This window comes from Helicoverpa zea, chromosome 3 (genome assembly GCF_022581195.2).
Source record: "Helicoverpa zea isolate HzStark_Cry1AcR chromosome 3, ilHelZeax1.1, whole genome shotgun sequence".
Lineage (NCBI taxonomy): Eukaryota > Metazoa > Arthropoda > Insecta > Lepidoptera > Noctuidae > Helicoverpa > Helicoverpa zea.
Genome location: NC_061454.1, coordinates 9,518,796 through 9,538,288, shown reverse-complemented (window position 1 = coordinate 9,538,288; position 19,493 = coordinate 9,518,796). Strand labels below are relative to the sequence as shown.

Below are 19,493 nucleotides of genomic sequence, written 5' to 3'. Positions count from 1 at the left end.
GACGCTCCGCCTTATACTCTGTGGTCAGCGAAAGGGTGTAATTTCTCAAAGAAGTCGGGATGAAGGACGACTCAATTACGTGGCATTCAGTACGTGATGAGCGCGGGTATCTCACACACTAAAAGAAACTAGCATTTCGCTATTCAACGGTTTTTTTTATTTACGTAATTTATGCGATTTAGAACTTTATTACTGGGTGCAAAATTACAGCACAGTACTTTATTGAGTTCTATTCAGGTTATTATATTTTTCCATCTAGACTACCCATGTAAAAAGTACGTAAACTAATCTTACTAAGACTAATCACCATATAATAAGATACAAAAACACCAACTGAACTTAGGTACATTCCCTAATTGAATATTAAGCTTTTCTGTTTTGAAATTCAGAAGGATTATGAACGAAAAATAAATCCAGAATAATTCATTTGCGTATAAAATTATTTTGCAAGCTGTAGTCTGTTGTATTTAATATTTTCAAATCGTGTAACGGTATGTCTGGCGTAATAAATTTTATGTCGTGGAGTGAGGTCGGTGTGTTGCAGTCACCTTAATGATGAAAATCAGTTTAGTGGAGCTCGCTTCAGCGTGTAGCGACAGTTTGCGGCCGCTTAAACACAAGCTAGAGGTGTCTTCTACGTTGCGTTATACCTTACATAAATATTTGCATATTTCTTCTATCATTTATTACGTGTTCTACTTGTTTTAACCTCTTTAATGGCTTTTATAGCAGACTGCTATTTCTTAATGATAACCGACTAAAATATTTAGTCAAAATGTTATGTAAGACAAAGGGAGTTATTTCAGAAGCCGAGTCTGAAAATTAATCGGTAGAAAGCCGATCTGTTTTCAAGTACTATAATTTGTATTTATATTAAATCTATTTCTGCTTGCTGGATTGCCAGATGCATATTATGTTTACATAATACAGTATGCTCTGCTAATAAATAATGGATCCTACTAACCTACTTACAGCTAACAGCTAAGATTGTTCCGAAACAAACGAGGCTCAGTCGAGAATCTCTCCGTAATTAAATACTTTAGCCGGTCCTTTACAATGTCGCCCACCATTTAGCCAACTTAAGTTCTTTTCATTGAAACCATCAAGGAACCCGAATAATTACACCATTTTAGTATTGTGAGATACTCAATTTGAGATTGTCTTTAATTTCGTAAATAATTTCCAGTAATTACATCCAAATAATTATTTTTACTATGGTCCAGCGAAAGCAATATTAGCTTAATTTTAAATTTACAAATATTTTAATCTAAGCGATGGTTATTCTCCTATATAGTAAATTTTTTTACCGTGCCTTGTACAATAATACCCAATCCCCCTAATGTTTAATCCTAATGGGCTGGCATTAGGTACCTACTTACTGGTAAACCATGCACTTCAGCATGTACCCATGTACCTGCCCCTGCTAAACTCGCAGATTATGACATAATCCCCCGTGACCATTAATTATACCGCTTTATGATGACATTCATGGGTTCATTACTGTATTGGGATTCTATAAAACTCGATCAACAACTCGCATTTCACTTCGATTCGTAATGTCATTTCATACTTTAGGGGAGGTAGGGGAGCGATGGGCACTTTTTCACATTTATTGCATAAAAAATCAGATTTTACAGATAATCAACTTTTATTGCCATTTCTTATGTTTGGCTAGATAAAATCAAAGAGCTATCCTAAAAATTACAATCAGTTTCAACATTACGAGATATTTAAACGGTTTAAATAAAACCGTCGACACGTCAAAATTTTGTTTAGTCTGACATGCTTTAGTTGGTACTTACGTAGTGTTTAAAGTTACTTTTTGCTTTTTATAGGGTTTATCGTTTATAACATTTTGTCATAATAATTGCGTACTTTTTTGGGTCGGGGGTTTTTTTTAATTTATAATTTTATTTTATTTCATGGTTTTTTAAAGGAGCTCCTTAATGTTTCCTTCTTTTTATGATGGGTTCGCTAATGCGATCTCAGCCAAAGGAAGCTGTTTAACAATCCTCATGACAAACTGGCTCTGGGAGAATTGCACAGATTGAGAAACAATAAAGATGGACCTTTGTTGATCCAGGGTTATATATCATTCTAGGGTTTCATCCGCCACATCCCATTTCCAGAATTAGGTTCTCGTCAAATAGAAACATGAAGAAAACTAGTCAAGACAAATTAAACGAGCCCAAACTCGATGGGTTTACTAAAAGGCAGTTCAGGGTTACCTATCTTCGTGTCCTAACAGCAGACCAGCTCAGTGGTTCCAGAAGACATTAATATTTCAAATTTTAGATCCCACATATGCTTGCAAGTAAACTGAGCGTGTAACATTCCTATCACACCTAACAAACGAGCTGATGACCTTGATATACAACACCCCGTCGTTTTTGCGTCGGGGGTTAAAAAGAATGGTTTGCGACGGGAAATTCCTAAAGATTTAATATAACGAGCAATACAAGAGGTATCAAAAGGTTAAAAAATAAAATTAACAGCTGATAAATATGGAGTCCCTAGATCAAGTTGGCAACGGTACCTGAAACAAGATTCTATAAAGGATTTTTAGCGCAGATTTATAACCTCACAAATTTTCACTGAAGAAGAAGAACAAAAATTTACAAATTATACATTACATGGTATGTCCAAGCCTCCCTACCATAGGGAGCATTGGACACTTTTGACTTAGTTTATAAAAAAAAATCGGTAAAAAAACTTAAGTAAAACGGTTTTATCTTATGTGCACTGAAAGCTAGAAAATAAAAAATAGTTACTTACCTGTCAACCTACGTAGGTGGTTAGTCCCGGTCATATTAGACTAAAATAAAAACGTGGGGCCCATAAACTATTGCTGTAGTACCTCTTCTAGAGGTATAATAGGTGTGGATTGCATCGACTTACTATAATCGTAACTGGAGATTTTGACAATCAATCATTAATAATAGAAAATACACATACCTTTCATTAGTTTTCTCTTTATAACGATCCGAAACCGCAACAAAATATTTAAGTACTTTTACGAGTGTTTGTTCTTGACAACTCACAGAAATGACAGATAGTCTATGGATGAACACCGTTACCAGTCGGTAACGTAAACTACCCAATAAAAAAAAAAACTATGATCAAATCAGAATAAAAGGACCCCCCCCATTTAATCTGATTAGATCATGTCTCCCAACTGCCCATCTCTCCCCTACCTCCCCTATAGATAGACAGATTTTGGCAGATCTGTCAAAATCTCGACTTTAATTTAGTTCAACTTGTCAACACGCTCGATAGTGAAGCGCTAGTGTAGTTTGACAATGTCAATCACGAAACTTTAAGGTAGAATTCCGTGGGTCGCGATTGTCGCAGCCGCGCGCGACAAAAGTCAACCTATGAAAATGTATGGCACCGCTGTCGAGGGCCGCGACAGTCGCGCGCGGACGACGAATTTCGTGAGCCGCTGGCGGCCGTACGCTTCTCAACATGGTCTAGCGCTTAATAACATCTATAGAATTTTAGTAAAACCAGAATTAAATTGTTGACAATGCCACGAGCAGCTTACGAAATTCGTCGGCCGCGCGCGACTGTCACGGGCCTCGGCAACGGTGCCATACATTTTCATAGGTTGACTATTGTCGCGTCCACGGAATTCTACCTTTAGATCGAAGTCGAAGTGAGAGTGATGTCGAAGTGAGTTATGATATTTTATAGAATCGACATGCTGTACATTTACGATCTGTAGGTGATATGCCATGACCTATTTTACTGTTTCACGTGTCTATAAATAAATTGCTCTCAGCCAGCATCCAGCAGCTTGTTCCGTTGCTGCAGATTTCCGACCGTCCCAAAACCTTTTCTGTATCTATAAATGGACACTAAAAATATATTTAAAATCCACAAAAACGACAAAAAGGTTCACGCTCACCGCAATCGTATTTAATTGATATAATTGGCATTTAGGTCCGCCATTACGAAACCATCCCGCCCGGCCCGTTCCAGAAACAGGCGCAGTTTTTTCATTTCCCTTGCCAAAATGAAATTTGCCTGTGCATTTTTTCCACAATTCCCTTTCAAAGTTGTTCATTATTCAGTCGGATCCCTTTTCAGAATGTTGGGCATCGAAGATAAAAGTAGATCTGCGTAAACCATGTTTGTTTCCTCTTTACGTAATATTGTGGCAACGCATTAGTTTTTGTTAATACATATTACCAGTCCTTTGATGTTGGTCTTTCATCTGACTACCTTTACTATGTTTTAATTAAAAAGTGCAGCATATTTTTATTAAACAACTCTGCAAGGGTTTTGAAATTCATGAATAGGTAGAGCGAACATATTTGATTTAGCAATTTTTCTATTGCACATGGTGCAGATCACACAACCGCATATAAAAACGATGTAACACCGAACCCAATCACGTGCCTATAAAAGAGAAACCTCAACGAATTCTAGTTTTCTATATATTTGTTGGAGCACGCAATAAAAACAGTAGAATTGATTGCGGTGCGAGAGAGCAGCGCGCCGCTCAGGTTGGCCTGGGATGGCCCACGTGCAATTCACATGAAAAATGGCCACTAAATCACGGACGCCACTTGAGGCGATCTCCCCGACTATAACCACTACAACGATATAGGGAGATAGGACCCGACAATGATGTCACGTATCGTCCACGATGCTCTGTAGTATAAAAGGTGGTTTCTCTTATTTTATCCTGTTCGATAGACTTCAGCATTGATTTATTTTTGATCGTCTTAACTCTTTGTGAAAATTCACTCCATTTACTCGTAACATTCTTAAAAGTGGTCTATTTCTACACATGTATATAAAAGCTGAGAAAATCTTTATATGCATTCTGTTGATTCTCCATGTCTCTCATATTTCACAACGCACAATATAGGAATTTCTATATCGGCGTAAGTTAGGCAAGTTTATGTACCTGCAGCAAAAAGAGGGTACACCGCGGCAACGCCTGAAATGTGGCGATAAGTTGGACACGGAAATGAAACAGACGATGAAGATAAGTTGTTATTACTGTTTGCTATGTTATGTTACCTTGGGCGGGAACCCAGGGGTGGACACCTAATGTCTGCAAGTAACGGCGATCGCGTGGACAAATTACACTAGCGACAATAAAATGTTTCGGCCATGGCGGAATGGAACGCGGAAAAATGCAGTGTCTGCACATCGTCCAAAATCACGAAAGATTTTCTGTTCCTTCAGAAAAGGTATATTCCAAAAGGCAATGCTTTTTAAGGTAATGTTAAAGTAACATACGACTGTATGTTCAATTGCACTCCGTGGAACTTAAGCAGATTCTAATAATGATCTGAACACTAATATCTCGATCGGTTGCATGTACACAACATAATAATAGCACCGTGTCATGTCCTAATTGCAGCCGGTAGTAATTTACCGTCCGTTTAATTGCTGGCTCCGGCATCAAATATTATACAACTGTACACTGTTATGTTAACATAGGCATACGTGTTAAAATATTGCATGTTCAGCATCAGTAATGTCAGGTGTAACGTACATAATCGGCTAATTAGCGCCAGCCCCTCGAGTGCTCGCATATTTTTTCACCAGATTTTTAAAAGGGTTTGCGCCAGACGTCAAAGCCCATGGTGTTCTCTTATTATGCGGTATTGTAACACTGGATAAATACCGGGTCTGCTCCAGAGCACCAATGCAAATGAACGTTTTTATGTGTCCCAGCGCGGAGCGGCGGGCGGCGGCCGGCGGCGCGCCGCTGCATTCGTCTGGCGAGAATTAAACCGTGCATCTGAAAAGGTTTAAGATGAATGAGAGCCGTACGCTCACAATGCAACAACAGTTTAGAACAACTTATTCCTGTTGAGCGAGTGTAAACAGTCTGAGTTTTATCTGCATTGCAATGTTTACAAATACAAGCGCATATTCCCACCTATTTCGCGTGAATAGGATGATCATAATATTTTCTTTCAGTTTTTCTAAACATTTTTTGCAGTGCAGTTATGTGGATCGCGTGTGGGCACGCAATGTAAGTACATGGCTGTTATCGATCTGCAATATTCGGTGCGGGTATATTTAGGGATTCCCGGTGTCTGAGCCGCGTCTGAACAGGAAATGACCACCAGATGAGCTGTGCCGTTAGCTTTCGCGTACTACCTGTGTTGTGTTGTGTCTGTGGAGTCTTCTATTGATTTGTATTTATGCATTCAACTGATTTAATGTTTCTTAACTATAATTTGTTTGAACTTGTGGAACTTTTTCGGTAAGGATGTTGGAAAAGAATTTTTCTAACCAAGATAGTCTGCCTTCAGCAATATCTTATTTTTCAGGCGTAAATTCAGTGTTATTGTATCACTCACGGTTCAGTGCTGATATATAAGATTTTTATTTTCAGCTCAGTGTTCAGCTTTGGTGTAAAGTTTTTTATTGATCTCATTTAAGCTTTAAAATGTCATTCACTCGCTGCTACAAAAACTGTCCTTTGACGGGAACTTGTAGCGTGCACCCCTTTGTCTGCGACCACCTTTCTAGTGTCATACTATTATACAGCGCCGCCGTACAAATATATTAAATTTGCATCAGTGATTGTGAAAAGCGCTCGATTTTAAATTTATCTACATATGGGGGATGAGATGATTGAGGGAGCCGCAGCCCTTTTATTCGCATATCCCTAAAAGGGCAAGGGAAATATTTTATGAAAATATACTTTTGTTAGAAACCGACACGTGGATAATATTTATGGATTTATAAAAAATGGCTTTTGGTCGTTTCCTAGCTTTTAGCAATTCTAATTTATAGTGTATCGCTAAAAAGTTTTTGACGAAAATACTTAATTCTACAATGTTAGTAACTACGATAGCGAAATAAAAAAATAAAAATAATAATTTGAATTGTTACAGTCGAGTTATTATAATACATTATTATGCTATATATCTAAGATATCTTCAAGGAACATTAGGCTTTCTGTGTTTATTTCAATTACTCTCCATGCGTTCTAGATTTCTAACCTTGGCATCGTTTTAGAAAGCAGACGTGCATTATTTTATTTTTAACAACATGTTTGAAAACGCGGTGTACTCGCTGATATAAAGTAAAAGTTTATTCTCCGTCCGTACAAAAATGCCATTTGATTGCAAGTAAAACTCGTCGTGTGTTCAGAAACCAGACTTAGAAGCAGTTGCATTATTATAAAACGTGGACTCGTCTATAATAATCGGCTTATGAATCATTTTGTTTGTGATTTTACGCAATTTAAAGTTAACATACTGACTTACAGTGACTAATAATTTGAAATAACGGAGCCCTTTTAGCCAGATGACGCTTATAGTCTGTCGGTGAGCTGGTGTTGCGTGCCTGCGGTTCTCGGAAGCCACGGGTTAGCGGGCTGCCCTGCGGCTGTGGCCAGAGTGCGCAGCGCTCCTCGCCTACCTGCCTCCCTACCTTACCTGCCATTAAGCACAGCGGCTACAACAAACACAAAACGTCAAGTTTTATGGGACTCGTGAGGAGGTATTCCATTTAAAAATAGTCCATTGTTTTCGCCTCTCAGTGCTGGCGTTGTTGCAGCTTTTATTGCACATTGGGTCCCACTTAAACACTAAAGAACTCATAAATTTAAAAAGAATCAATGAGTGCCGTTAATTTATCAAATCAGTGTACGTATCCGATGAGTTTCCCCTATTTCTTTTGGCTCCTGGCACTTGAGTTAGCTATCGAAAACTCTGTTTATGATAAATGGTTAGGGAAGTGAGAGTGACATGGACGCAGGTTGCACCCTCGGGTCCCGTCGACGGCGATAAAGACTCAATCACCTGCCCCCGCCAGAGGCCGCTCGACTGCTTGGCACCCTCTCGCATGTATCGTGGAATTCCTAACAAATGATATTTATCATCTATTATTATGCAAGGTCTGCGTGCTGCCGATAAGCTGGGGCTGATTTGTTGTGAACTAATAAGATTTTTTTCTCATAAAAGGTGTCCCAACACTTGCTTCTGTAAACTCTGATAGAGTTAATTTAATTTTGAAAAATAGCTACATGCTCAATTTCAGTTTTTTGGCATTTTTTGTAACGAAGCGCTAACGTATCTTGAATAGTACCTACCTTCTAATGTATTTCGGAAAATTATGTACGGATATTGCTTATCCTGGAATTAGATTATGCGTTCTGTTATTGACCGAACAAAAACGATAGTAAGTTTACCTTTTCCCGAGAACTTTTCCTTTTATGTTAGTTGGATGGATCCGTACACATATTTTCAGAAATATTTGAAGAATTAGATTTGCCTCCGGATATTGATCAATCGACTTTACATTGCATACTTTCCTTATAGGGGCTCGGTAAAATGGATGAAGATTGGAAATGAAACTCATTTCACTTTCGATACATAATCTTTCATTATTTATGTAAGTAAATGTATAAAAATATGTCTACAATCAGCGCCATCTAGTGCAGCGGCGATAGCACGCACGATGTTTTCGACCGTGGCTGGCGCCGCTCTGTTTTATCGAGCGGTGTCGCCAATCAGAAAGCAGCCTGCATTTACCGACTTTTGACAGTGACGTCTTAAATGTCACTCACATTTTTTCTTCCCTACAATTTTTGTAAAACCTGTACCTACATGTATAAAAAATAAACGCACTAGTTACTGGAAAAATAATAAAGTAAATTCATTGAAACACACACAAGAATCCCGAACAAAATTGGACCTTCAGACCCGGATCTTCAGCAGAATCAGCATTGGCAGTCACGGTCAGGTCAATCAATCCTTTCCTTTCCCAAACCGCTACTCAATGTGTGCTAACATCGTCATTAGTGTGCAAATTCCAGTCTTCGCAGCCACATGTGCAGCGGCCACATTGCCACGAGCACGACATTGCAGTTAAAACTGTAAGTACTTGATTCCTTTCTCCTGTAAATCACCAATATGACTGAAAAGGGGCAGTCCCTAGATATAGAAAGTAGTGAAGATCTTATTCGTGATTTAGTGAAAAAACGAGGTGTAGTTAAAAGAAAGTTCACATTGTTTCTCAAATATGTGCAATCTTTGGACGAGTCAAACTTAACAGCAACTCAGAAGTTAGAATTGGAGGAGCGTTATCAAAGAGATAAAATCTTGTTTGATACATTTTCTGAAATTCAAGACGAGATAGATGTGGCTGTGTCAGAGTGTCAATTAGATAAAGAATTACAGGAGAGAGAAGCGTTTCAAGACCAATATTATGCTATTGTGGCTAAATGTAAATGTGTTCTTAAAGATTCCAGTAGTCAATCCGTTCAGAGTCAAGCACAAAGTCAAAGTCGCATTAACGGTGTAAAACTACCAACTATTTCTTTACCAACCTTCGATGGTTCGTATGACCAATGGCTTGAATTTCGAGATACTTATATGTCTATTATTCACAACAGTAATAATTTAGAAAATGTGCAGAAATTTCATTACTTACGTTCCGTCCTTACGGGCAACGCCCTACAAGTCATTAAGTCGCTGGAGTTTTCAGCTGATAATTATTTAGTAGCTTGGGGTCTTTTAGAAAACAGATACAATAATAACCGTCTATTAGTTCATAATCATGTGAAGGCAATATTTTCAGCGCAGTCAATGTCTAAAGAATCAGCTGCTCAAATCCGTAAATTAATTGACACAATGTTACGTAATATTCGTGCACTTAAAACTTTAGGAGAACCCACTGATACATGGGATACATTAATTATTCACATAATAGTTTCAAAACTAGATTCGTCAACTGAGCGTGAGTGGGAACTTCATAAAAGTAATTCCACGAACAGTTCTGTCGATAAAAAAATGTTGCTGTCAGATTTATTAACATTTCTGAAAGATCGAGCTGATTTTCTAGAAACTGTGAAGCCTTCGCAGAATAAGCCAGCCACGATAGACAATAATAATAATACTCACACAAAGAAGTCGTTATCAGTAAAATCACACAGTTATGTTGCAACACAAAAGGATAGCAAAAGGTCAAACAATTCAAAACGTTACAAATGTAATATGTGTGGTTCCAATCATCCCATTTATTCATGTGAAGAGTTCCTTAATTTATCGCTTCGGGATAAACTACGTATCATTGAAGAAAAAGGTTTATGTGTTAATTGTTTACGCATAGGTCACGCAGTTAACGAATGTTGGTTCGGACCGTGCAAGCATTGTAATAAGAAGCATAACACATTAATTCACGACCATTCAGTAAACACTTGTACATCATCAGCAGTGGCGCATATCACACAAAAGTCTCACCCTGAACCTAGTACAAGTGACGCACACACGCAGTTAGCTCACACCACTTCTCATAAAACACACACGCTTTACACAGAAGATAATAATATCAATACACACTATTATCAAAACCCGGTATTATTGTCAACTGCTTTAGTGGAAGTGGCGGACGAGCATAACGTATATCACACAGCACGTGCTCTTCTGGATAACGGAAGTCAGCATTGTTTCATTGCAGAAACATTGTGTAAAAAACTTAATATTCCATTGATACAGTCCACTGTTCAAGTGAGAGGGGTAGGTAATACTGTCACTCAATCCACAAATTCTTGTAGCATTCAATTGCGATCCAAAGTAAATTCATTTAACACACGCTTTAACTGTTTAGTTTTGTCTTGTATTTCATCACACTTACCGACACTGAGTACAAAAGGTGACATAGAAATACCTGACAACATTCAACTGGCCGATCCTGAATTCTGTTCTTCCGGTGAAATACATTTGTTGATCGGGGCGGACAGGTTCTGGGATCTGCTCAGTGAGGGTTTAGTAAGATTGCCTAATGGTCCATACTTACAAAACACAAAATTTGGATGGATCATATCTGGTATTGTACACAAAAGAGTTTCACGCATTAAACAGACTCAGTGCAATTTCACACATAGTACATTAGATTCTGATCTCAAACGTTTTTGGGAACTTGAAGAGATTCCTATTAGTAGTAATAAATTCACTAAGGAAGAAATCGCATGCGAAAAATTATTTAAAGACACTACTTTACGCGTAGATAAGGGTCGTTTTTCTGTGCGCATACCGCTAAGCGAGTCAGCTGATGTACTCGGCGATACATTTACTATGGCCGAGAACCGGTTTCTTGCACTCGAACGCAAATTACTAAGAAGCGCACCGGCCTATAGAAAAATGTATATTGATTTTATAAATGAGTATTTAAGCTTGGGACACATGAGTCGCATTTCTGATTATAATAAAATTTGTTATTTTTTACCACATCACGGTGTTTACCGAGAACACAGTTCTACTACGAAGTTAAGAGTGGTGTTTGACGGAAGTGCAAAGTCAACGTCAGGTAAATCATTAAATGACATCCAACACACAGGACCTGCGTTACACAATGACTTGTTTTCTATTTTGCTTCGATTCAGACAATTCAGATACGTAGCATCTTCTGATATTGAGAAGATGTTTCGGCAGGTAAAAATACAAGAAGACCAAAGAAATTTACAATTAATTCTTTGGAGAGAGAATCCATCCGATCCTCTCGGTGTGTACCAACTTAACACAGTAACATATGGAACTGCGTCCGCACCTTATCTTAGTATGAGGTGTTTGAAGCAACTCGCGTTGGAATGCAATGATGACGTCATCGCACAAGTCATTAATGACGACATTTTTGTAGATGATCTCGTCACTGGCCACGATGATCAAGAAACATTATTAGAGATTTGCAACAGTGTTTCTAAAGTACTAGAATCTGGATGTTTTCATCTGAGAAAGTGGGTATTTAATTCACCAGTTACACAATCAAACGTATCCGCTTTTAAGGATTTATCATTCGGTGAAAACTGTCACACTAAAACATTGGGAATGGGATGGTTTTATTCTTCTGACGAATTATACTTTGACACTAAATATAATCAAGATAAATCTCATGTTACTAAACGAATCATTCTTTCAACTATCGCACAAACATATGATCCATTAGGTTTACTTGCACCAACGGTTATTACTGCTAAAATCATACTACAAAAACTGTGGTTAGCTAAATTAGACTGGGATGAACCGGTGCCTAAGTCTATTTTATCAGATTGGCAAAACTTCATTAATAAAATTCCTAATTTACAGTATATTCACATTCCACGTCATGTAATAGGACAAAATACAAGTGTAATAGAATTACATATTTTTTGTGATGCTTCACAGTGTGCGTACGGAGCTTGTGCATATATACGCAGTGTTACAGATAATAATATAATAACAGTACATTTGTTATGCGCGAAGAGTCGAGTCGCCCCGGTGAAACCGGTTAGCATACCGCGCTTAGAATTATGTGGTGCATTAGTGGGTGCAAGATTGTTTAAAAAAATCGAGAAATCGTTAAGATTAAACTTTGATAATGTCTATTTTTGGTCAGACTCCACGGTAGTATTAGGATGGCTTAAAATGTCGCCTAATTTATTGAAACCATTTGTACAAAATCGCATTGTAGAAATAAATGAGCTCACTGGTGACAAACAATGGTTTCACGTCGCAGGTAAACAAAACCCGGCTGACATGTTATCACGCGGAATGCACCTAGATTTACTTAAGTCGTGCGACATGTGGTGGCACGGACCCGCATTCTTACAAGTTGACAATTCGGAATGGGATCAAAACATGCGCTGTTATGACATTAATTGTGATGAATTGCCAGAATTAAAACCAGTTAAATCTACTGCACTAGTTCAGATAAATTCAGATGATTTTTTGTTTCACAGATTCTCAAGTTTTAATCGCTTGCGCCGTGTGGTAGCATACATTCTTCGTTTCACACATAATATTCGTAAACTAAAGGCAGGTGCACAGCGTTTCACAGGTTGTTTATCTGTAAACGAATTGAATAATGCAACGAGAGTTTTAACTCAAATCGCACAACAACAATCTTTTCCAGAAATTTATGATAGTTTAAAAAATAAACGTCAGTTTAAATGTTCACGTAGTATTTCTGGTTTAAATATATTTATGGACGAACATAATTTAATTAGAGTAGGAGGAAGACTTGTGAACTCTGACTCGTTTACCTATGACAAAAAACATCCATTGTTGTTGTGTAGCAGACACCTATTTACTAGACTTATTTTTGAACATCAGCACAAGGTATTATTACACGCTGGGCCGCAGTTGCTTTTAGCAACTGTTAGAGAAACATGGTGGCCTTTAAAGGGACGCAATTTAGCAAAACAAGTTGTACACAAGTGTGTAAGGTGCACACGAATGCGAGCTACGCCAATGAAAATACAAATGGGTAACTTACCTAATGAACGGCTTGTGCCAGGATATCCATTCTTACGTTGTGGTGTCGATTATGCCGGGCCATTGCTCATGCTGAATCGCGCAGGTAGAGGGGCAAAATTGACAAAGTGTTATATCTGTCTGTTTGTATGCTTTGCCACTCGCGCTATACATTTGGAGTTAGTCACGAGTCTGACTAGTGAGGCATATTTATTGGCTTTGAAACGCTTTATTTCCAGACGTGGCAAACCTATGCAGATTTTTTCTGATAATGGTAAAACATTTGTCGGAGCTTTAAAGGAATTCTCAAAATTTTTAGATACCAATGAGTCAGACATTTTGAATTATACATCCGATAACTCAATAGAATTTTCTTTTATTCCGCCATACTCGCCTCATTTTGGTGGTTTGTGGGAGGCAGGAGTCAAGTCTTGCAAATATCACTTGCGTCGTATTGTAGGCAATGCACATCTAACGTACGAGGAGTTGAGCACAGTACTAGCACAAATTGAGGCTGTCCTGAACTCCCGTCCTATATCTCCTATGTCCACAGATCCGACAGATTTGCTCCCGTTAAGTCCAGCTCATTTTTTGATTGGCCGGCCACTTACTGCGCCTGCTGACAAGAAAGACCTGACGATGACAGCCACACATCGCCTTCCACGATATGATCGCATAGAACAGATGCGACAAAACTTCTGGCGTCGGTGGGCTACGGAATATATTTCTGAGCTTCAGAAGAGGACCAAGTGGCAATCTAACCAAGACACATTACTTCCGAACACACTGGTCCTAATAAAAGAAGATCACCTTCCACCCCTGAAATGGCAACTTGGACGAGTGCAAGAGACGTTCCCAGGTCGAGATGGCCTCTCTCGTGTAGCAGTCATCAAGACGGCGACCGGAATTATCAAGAGGACGTACCCAAAACTCTGTCCACTACTACAACCACAGTAACTTCGTTGGAAGCTGGTGCTTCCAAGGCCGGGAGTATGTCTACAATCAGCGCCATCTAGTGCAGCGGCGATAGCACGCACGATGTTTTCGACCGTGGCTGGCGCCGCTCTGTTTTATCGAGCGGTGTCGCCAATCAGAAAGCAGCCTGCATTTACCGACTTTTGACAGTGACGTCTTAAATGTCACTCACATTTTTTCTTCCCTACAATTTTTGTAAAACCTGTACCTACATGTATAAAAAATAAACGCACTAGTTACTGGAAAAATAATAAAGTAAATTCATTGAAACACACACAAGAATCCCGAACAAAATATTAAATACAGTAAGTGATTTGTAGTTTATCCGAAAGACGATTGTGAATACATATTTATTATTAGGAAGATTTATCATGAAAGAAAGAAATCGTTACAGAACTCTCTCTGTAAGATCGGGATATCGGTGGAAATTCTTAATTTAAAAACACGGAAAAGTCTGTTTCAGCATGGTATAAGTTGAATGGTGTATCAAAATAAATAATTTGGGATGTTATGGTAGGCTGTTTGGCGGAGAGGCGCGCGCACTGTCGGCAGGCGGCAGGCGGCGCGTCGGCGGAGCGCGGGGCTTCGTCCTCGGCACTGGCAGTCGCGGCGCCCTCGCGACTCAGTCGGCGCCTGACCACCGGGACGAGTGCCGCACTGTGGCTCGAGCCTCACCTCGGGCTCGTTAACCTTGCGAACACATCGCAGCTTTCGTGATACGCCATGGACGACACATTTCATTGAAACCATTAATGAACCTCATTCAGACTCTGAACATTTTCATTGAATTTCGTGGAGACCGACTCCGAACTTGACCTGTGATTGTTTGCTCCAACTGTCAGTGCGCGTGTTGTGCTTTATCGATAACATAACCTGTACGATTTCAAGGGCACAAAGACTTTGGTTAGATTGTGTTGTGGATGTAGTGTTGTGGAGCTGTCGGAACAGGTCTGACTTAGTAATTCTTAACATGTAAGTGGGCGTATTCGAAAGTTTGAAAATCGATCGGGTGACGTGCGTGCGTGGGATTGCGTTTACGTAATCTTTGTTTACCTTGGGAATATGCACTGTGGTGACTGCTCGCCGTCTTATTACTGATAGAGGTACGCGCTAAACTTCCCGGATCAAAATATAGTATGGGTAAGTTGGCCTTACTGAAACGTATCTTGAGTTTTCGTTATGTTTTCCTATGTAGTTTCCTTTCCTTATAAATCGTTTGTGTATTTTGTTTTTTTTTTTATGTTTTCAGTTTGTGTAGTTTTTGTTAAGTCATTTACTTTTTAAAAATAGCTCTCGTAAGCAACGTTTTTAAAATCTTAGGTAGTCAAGACGACAGCATCTCTAATAAAATTTAAGAAAGTAAACAAGCGTTTTATTGTCAGCGTCTGTATCAATGATCAATTAGTGAAAGCGTTTTAATTTTGATAGCTTTAGAAGTGAACAGAAGATACCTTTCTTCCCACTCGGTAGCGAAATGGTTTTCTTCAGCGTGGGATGAAAGAGCTCGTAACGACGAAAATGGTTGGTCGTAAAACCAAAAAGGCATAGGTAATCTGTTAGATTCAGCCGTATTTATTCTAAGTTTGGAGCCAATGCGGCTTAAAACAATGCGACTAGTTTTTGTGTCTTCTTGCACGCTGCTAACTTTCACTAAATTGGTGTAAGCGATCTTCGTTCTAGGAGTAATCGCGACTGGATGAGGTTTCTAGTAGTCGATGTGCTTCAAATTTTTGAATCCTGCTCGCGTTTCTTACTTTTTAATGAGGCAATGAGAATGAGCCCATCGTATTGAAACTTCACACAGCAAGGTACATTCCCATTAATCTTTCCATCAAAATATGAGAACAGGTTTAGTAGCCGTGAACCCCTTCTGCATCGATCCTGACCGGTTCAGGTACAGTAATTACACAATGTAAACAGGTTTTACAAAATTATGTGAGAAAGCATAAACTTGAGAACCGTTATGAGCCGTTAGATATCTGCTACGTCTGTGCGAAATTTATTGATAAAATTAAAGAGGATATTTTATGTTGTTTATTAAATAAAAACCTCTGGTCATGTCCATCGCAGATGAAATCTTTAGTTCTCGCTAATCTGTATTTCTGACTTCTTCTGGCGACCATTTTAGATGGACGGACGATAATGCCATTTAGAATGTAAATCGGCTGGTGAAGGCGCTAAATTATCTTATCTCGATTTCTTCAATGTGATCCGACTTCAACTTAACTCTTGGGTTATCTGCACTTTTGCAAGTAAGGGGTCTAAAGCTAGCTCTGCTATAAAACCCTATCGTGCGAATAAATCTGGCATAACATTACAAACTTATCTTCAAAGCATTGATTTTAGAATTTTTCACTTTTACCTCTTTGGTATGTTTTGGCGGGTGTTGTTTTTTTTTTTTTTAATAAAAACACAAAGAATTTCTTGGCTTATCTGGATCACAGTGCACTTACAAAAGTTAGGTAAAATGGGACGGATAAATATTAAATTTGTTCCGTGTCCAACAGTGGACATTAACACAGGTTGATGCTGTATAAGTATAATGCGATGTTAGCCAAGCCGGAGGGTAGTCGCACTATTCGTTCTTTCAGGCGATGGTGTGCATATTTGATGAGCGCCAGTCGTGATACAATGGCGACGGGATGAGGTCGTCTGGCGGATAGGACACGCTTCACTCTCCTATTATATGACCAGGCTTGCTCCTTATTTTCTGCTTAGTACACAACTTCAACAGGTTTTGCATCAGATTGGTGTAGGTAAAATGTTTAGATTTTTTAAGTTACGTGGATCCAGTTGTATTTAATATAGTTTATTTAAATTGAATATAAATGATTTTAAACGGATATTTTATATAAAAATCTTGTTATCAACCCAATAGGAAAAATATGAAAAATAACTGTACGTACCAATCTAATAAACAAACCAAGATTCTCAGAAACTGGTAGAAGTTAACAAAAGCGGAGACAACTAAGTATATTTTCTTCGAATTAAGTGAACAACATGACGAGAAGTAGGTAATAGAAATCTACAGTCCTTTAATCTAAATTGGATTTTCTTGAGAGCTTTTCAAAGATTTTCCTTTCTCGTTGATGGTCCATATGTGACAAAACTTACGTATACGTATATATGTACCTATAATAGGTATATAGAGCTTTCAGCTATGAATCCCTTTATTATATATATTTTTACGTTAACACCTTTCATGTGGGAGCTTTTCCTTAAAAATACAGTCTAAATAATTAATGTACCACTTTGGGACCAAACATGTATTATACTAAGTTATAGTCGGGGAGTCAATCATTTAAGTAACAAACAAATATCTTGTTTTATCGAACTCCTACTTCAGTTTAAAATACATAATAGAAAAATTCTATGAGTTGGCACCTCAGCTCATTTCCCTGTTTCATTTCCTCCTCCGCTCCTGATAGGAAATAAATTCAACATTCAGTTGTACCTGTTTCCTTTCTCTGAAAATGACTTGTTACTGCCCTACTTAAGGAAAGCAGCTATATTTAGGTATGGGAATAACGAGTCAACACTTTTTACCTCTTCAATAAGAATTAGTAGCGTAGCGTGGGTATTAATTCTACTCGCCCGTCTCAGCCGTCTCGCAATGCCAGCAATTCCCTTCTAAATTATTAAACAAATTATGCTCAAAATTTTACTCAAGCAACATAAGTACTAAATCAATTACTAATCGAATTAAAACTTTAAAAATAAATTCAAGTAATATTGCGTTTGTATATTACTGAAATGGCTTTAAGGATATCATTAGCCCCGCGGGAAATTAGAATAAATTACAAAATGTAATCTTTGTATTACAACGTGTTCGTATGCATATATTCTTGCGGTACTTTACTTGAGTTTCTACTGAGAAAATGAGATTATCTACCGTCCTTACTGGCGTAGGTAGGGTAGATCGTAGGCGGTATGTTTTTCTCACCTGATAGCAAAATGCGATTACGGGATCATATCTCCATCCATGACCAGTCCATTAAATAAAGTGGATAAACAAATGATTTGGAACAAGATAAACCACCAATGTGGTCGTTAATTCACAATTTCGAAATTGTCATTAGTTAAGTAATAATCTGACTGGCAGACCGCAGTTTGGTCTGTTTATAAACAAAGTGATGGTAGACCAAGCCATGCGGCACGCGGGCCTATGACTCAGATCAACATGATGGCATCAGTCGGTAGGCACGAGTGACGCCATCGGTACTGGAGAACTGCGCAGTTTTGCTCATGTCACAAATGAGCATAATGAATAGTATATTATAAGGTCAGTACCTATATGAGATTATGCACATTAATAAGATGCGGCGTCTCTGACACGTCGCGAGCCTCGTCTCTCTAATGCGTGTTGAATGTAAAGACTAGCGACGTCCCACATTATCTGTCCCGAGGGACAGTGCTTCACACGCGCCGGTGGCCCGCTGCCTCCCTCTGTGTGCACGTATCCTTGACGATGATGAGTGCGTGTGTTCACTTAGGTACCTGGGCAATTCTTACGCCAGAACACACCTAATGATCAATTACATCGACCATTCTAAAAGTGCAATTTGATTCTAAAAGAGCAATTTGATGTTTCGATATACATTGTACCTAGCCATAAATGCGCTATGATGAGTGTTTATTGGTATAATTTAGCACGCAATCGTTGGTCAACCTATTATTCATGAAATTAACCATAAAACATCAGATAAATATAAATAATAGGTGTTTCATTTTATTACATGAATAATTTTGTTTATTACTTGTGACGAGATCCGGTATTTTGAAAACTGAAAATATGTGATACTTTCAGTTTCTTATGCGTACGTACATACATGTGAAGTTGAACGGGTGTTTCTGACGTATTCGGCATCGTAAAGTAGCGAGATAAAAAGATGACCCTCCGTCGCCTACATCTCATTATTTATGGTTCACAGCCTCCCTTTTAGTAAGTCTTCCAAGCAACTTTTTTCTACACCTTTGCAACTTTTATACTTGTCTGCTCTTAAAAGGCTAATAATGCGATGAGCGGTTATTAATAGATGTTTGTTCAATATCAAGGTGGCCGTTCGAGATAACACTTAAAGTGAGGAGGTCAAAGTTTAATTAGTTTTCACGCGACTTCATTCTCTTAGCGCAGGTTTGACAGCGGCCGGCGGCGCGCGGGTCGAGGTCGGACTGGTTAGTCTCATTAATGCATGACTGCGGCACATCCTATATTTTCCCATTATCGCACAAAATATTTTTAAATAAGGTTTCTCATGAAAATTACATTACTGAAAGGACACTGTCCAAATGTTTCGCTATCTCGCA

The 19,493-nt window shown here is 38.5% G+C and overlaps 1 protein-coding gene across 3 annotated transcripts in view; it reads left to right on the top strand.

Moving 5' to 3' along the window:
• Positions 1-14,804: 14,804 nt before the first annotated feature.
• The window catches only part of LOC124645649, a 114,360-nt gene continuing 109,671 nt past the window's right edge, over positions 14,805-19,493 (top strand). For all 3 annotated transcript variants that reach the window (XM_047185476.1, XM_047185477.1, XM_047185475.1), the window contains exon 1: positions 14,805-15,326. The gene's annotated coding sequence lies outside the window, so the exon portion shown is untranslated. The remainder of the gene's footprint in view (positions 15,327-19,493) is intronic.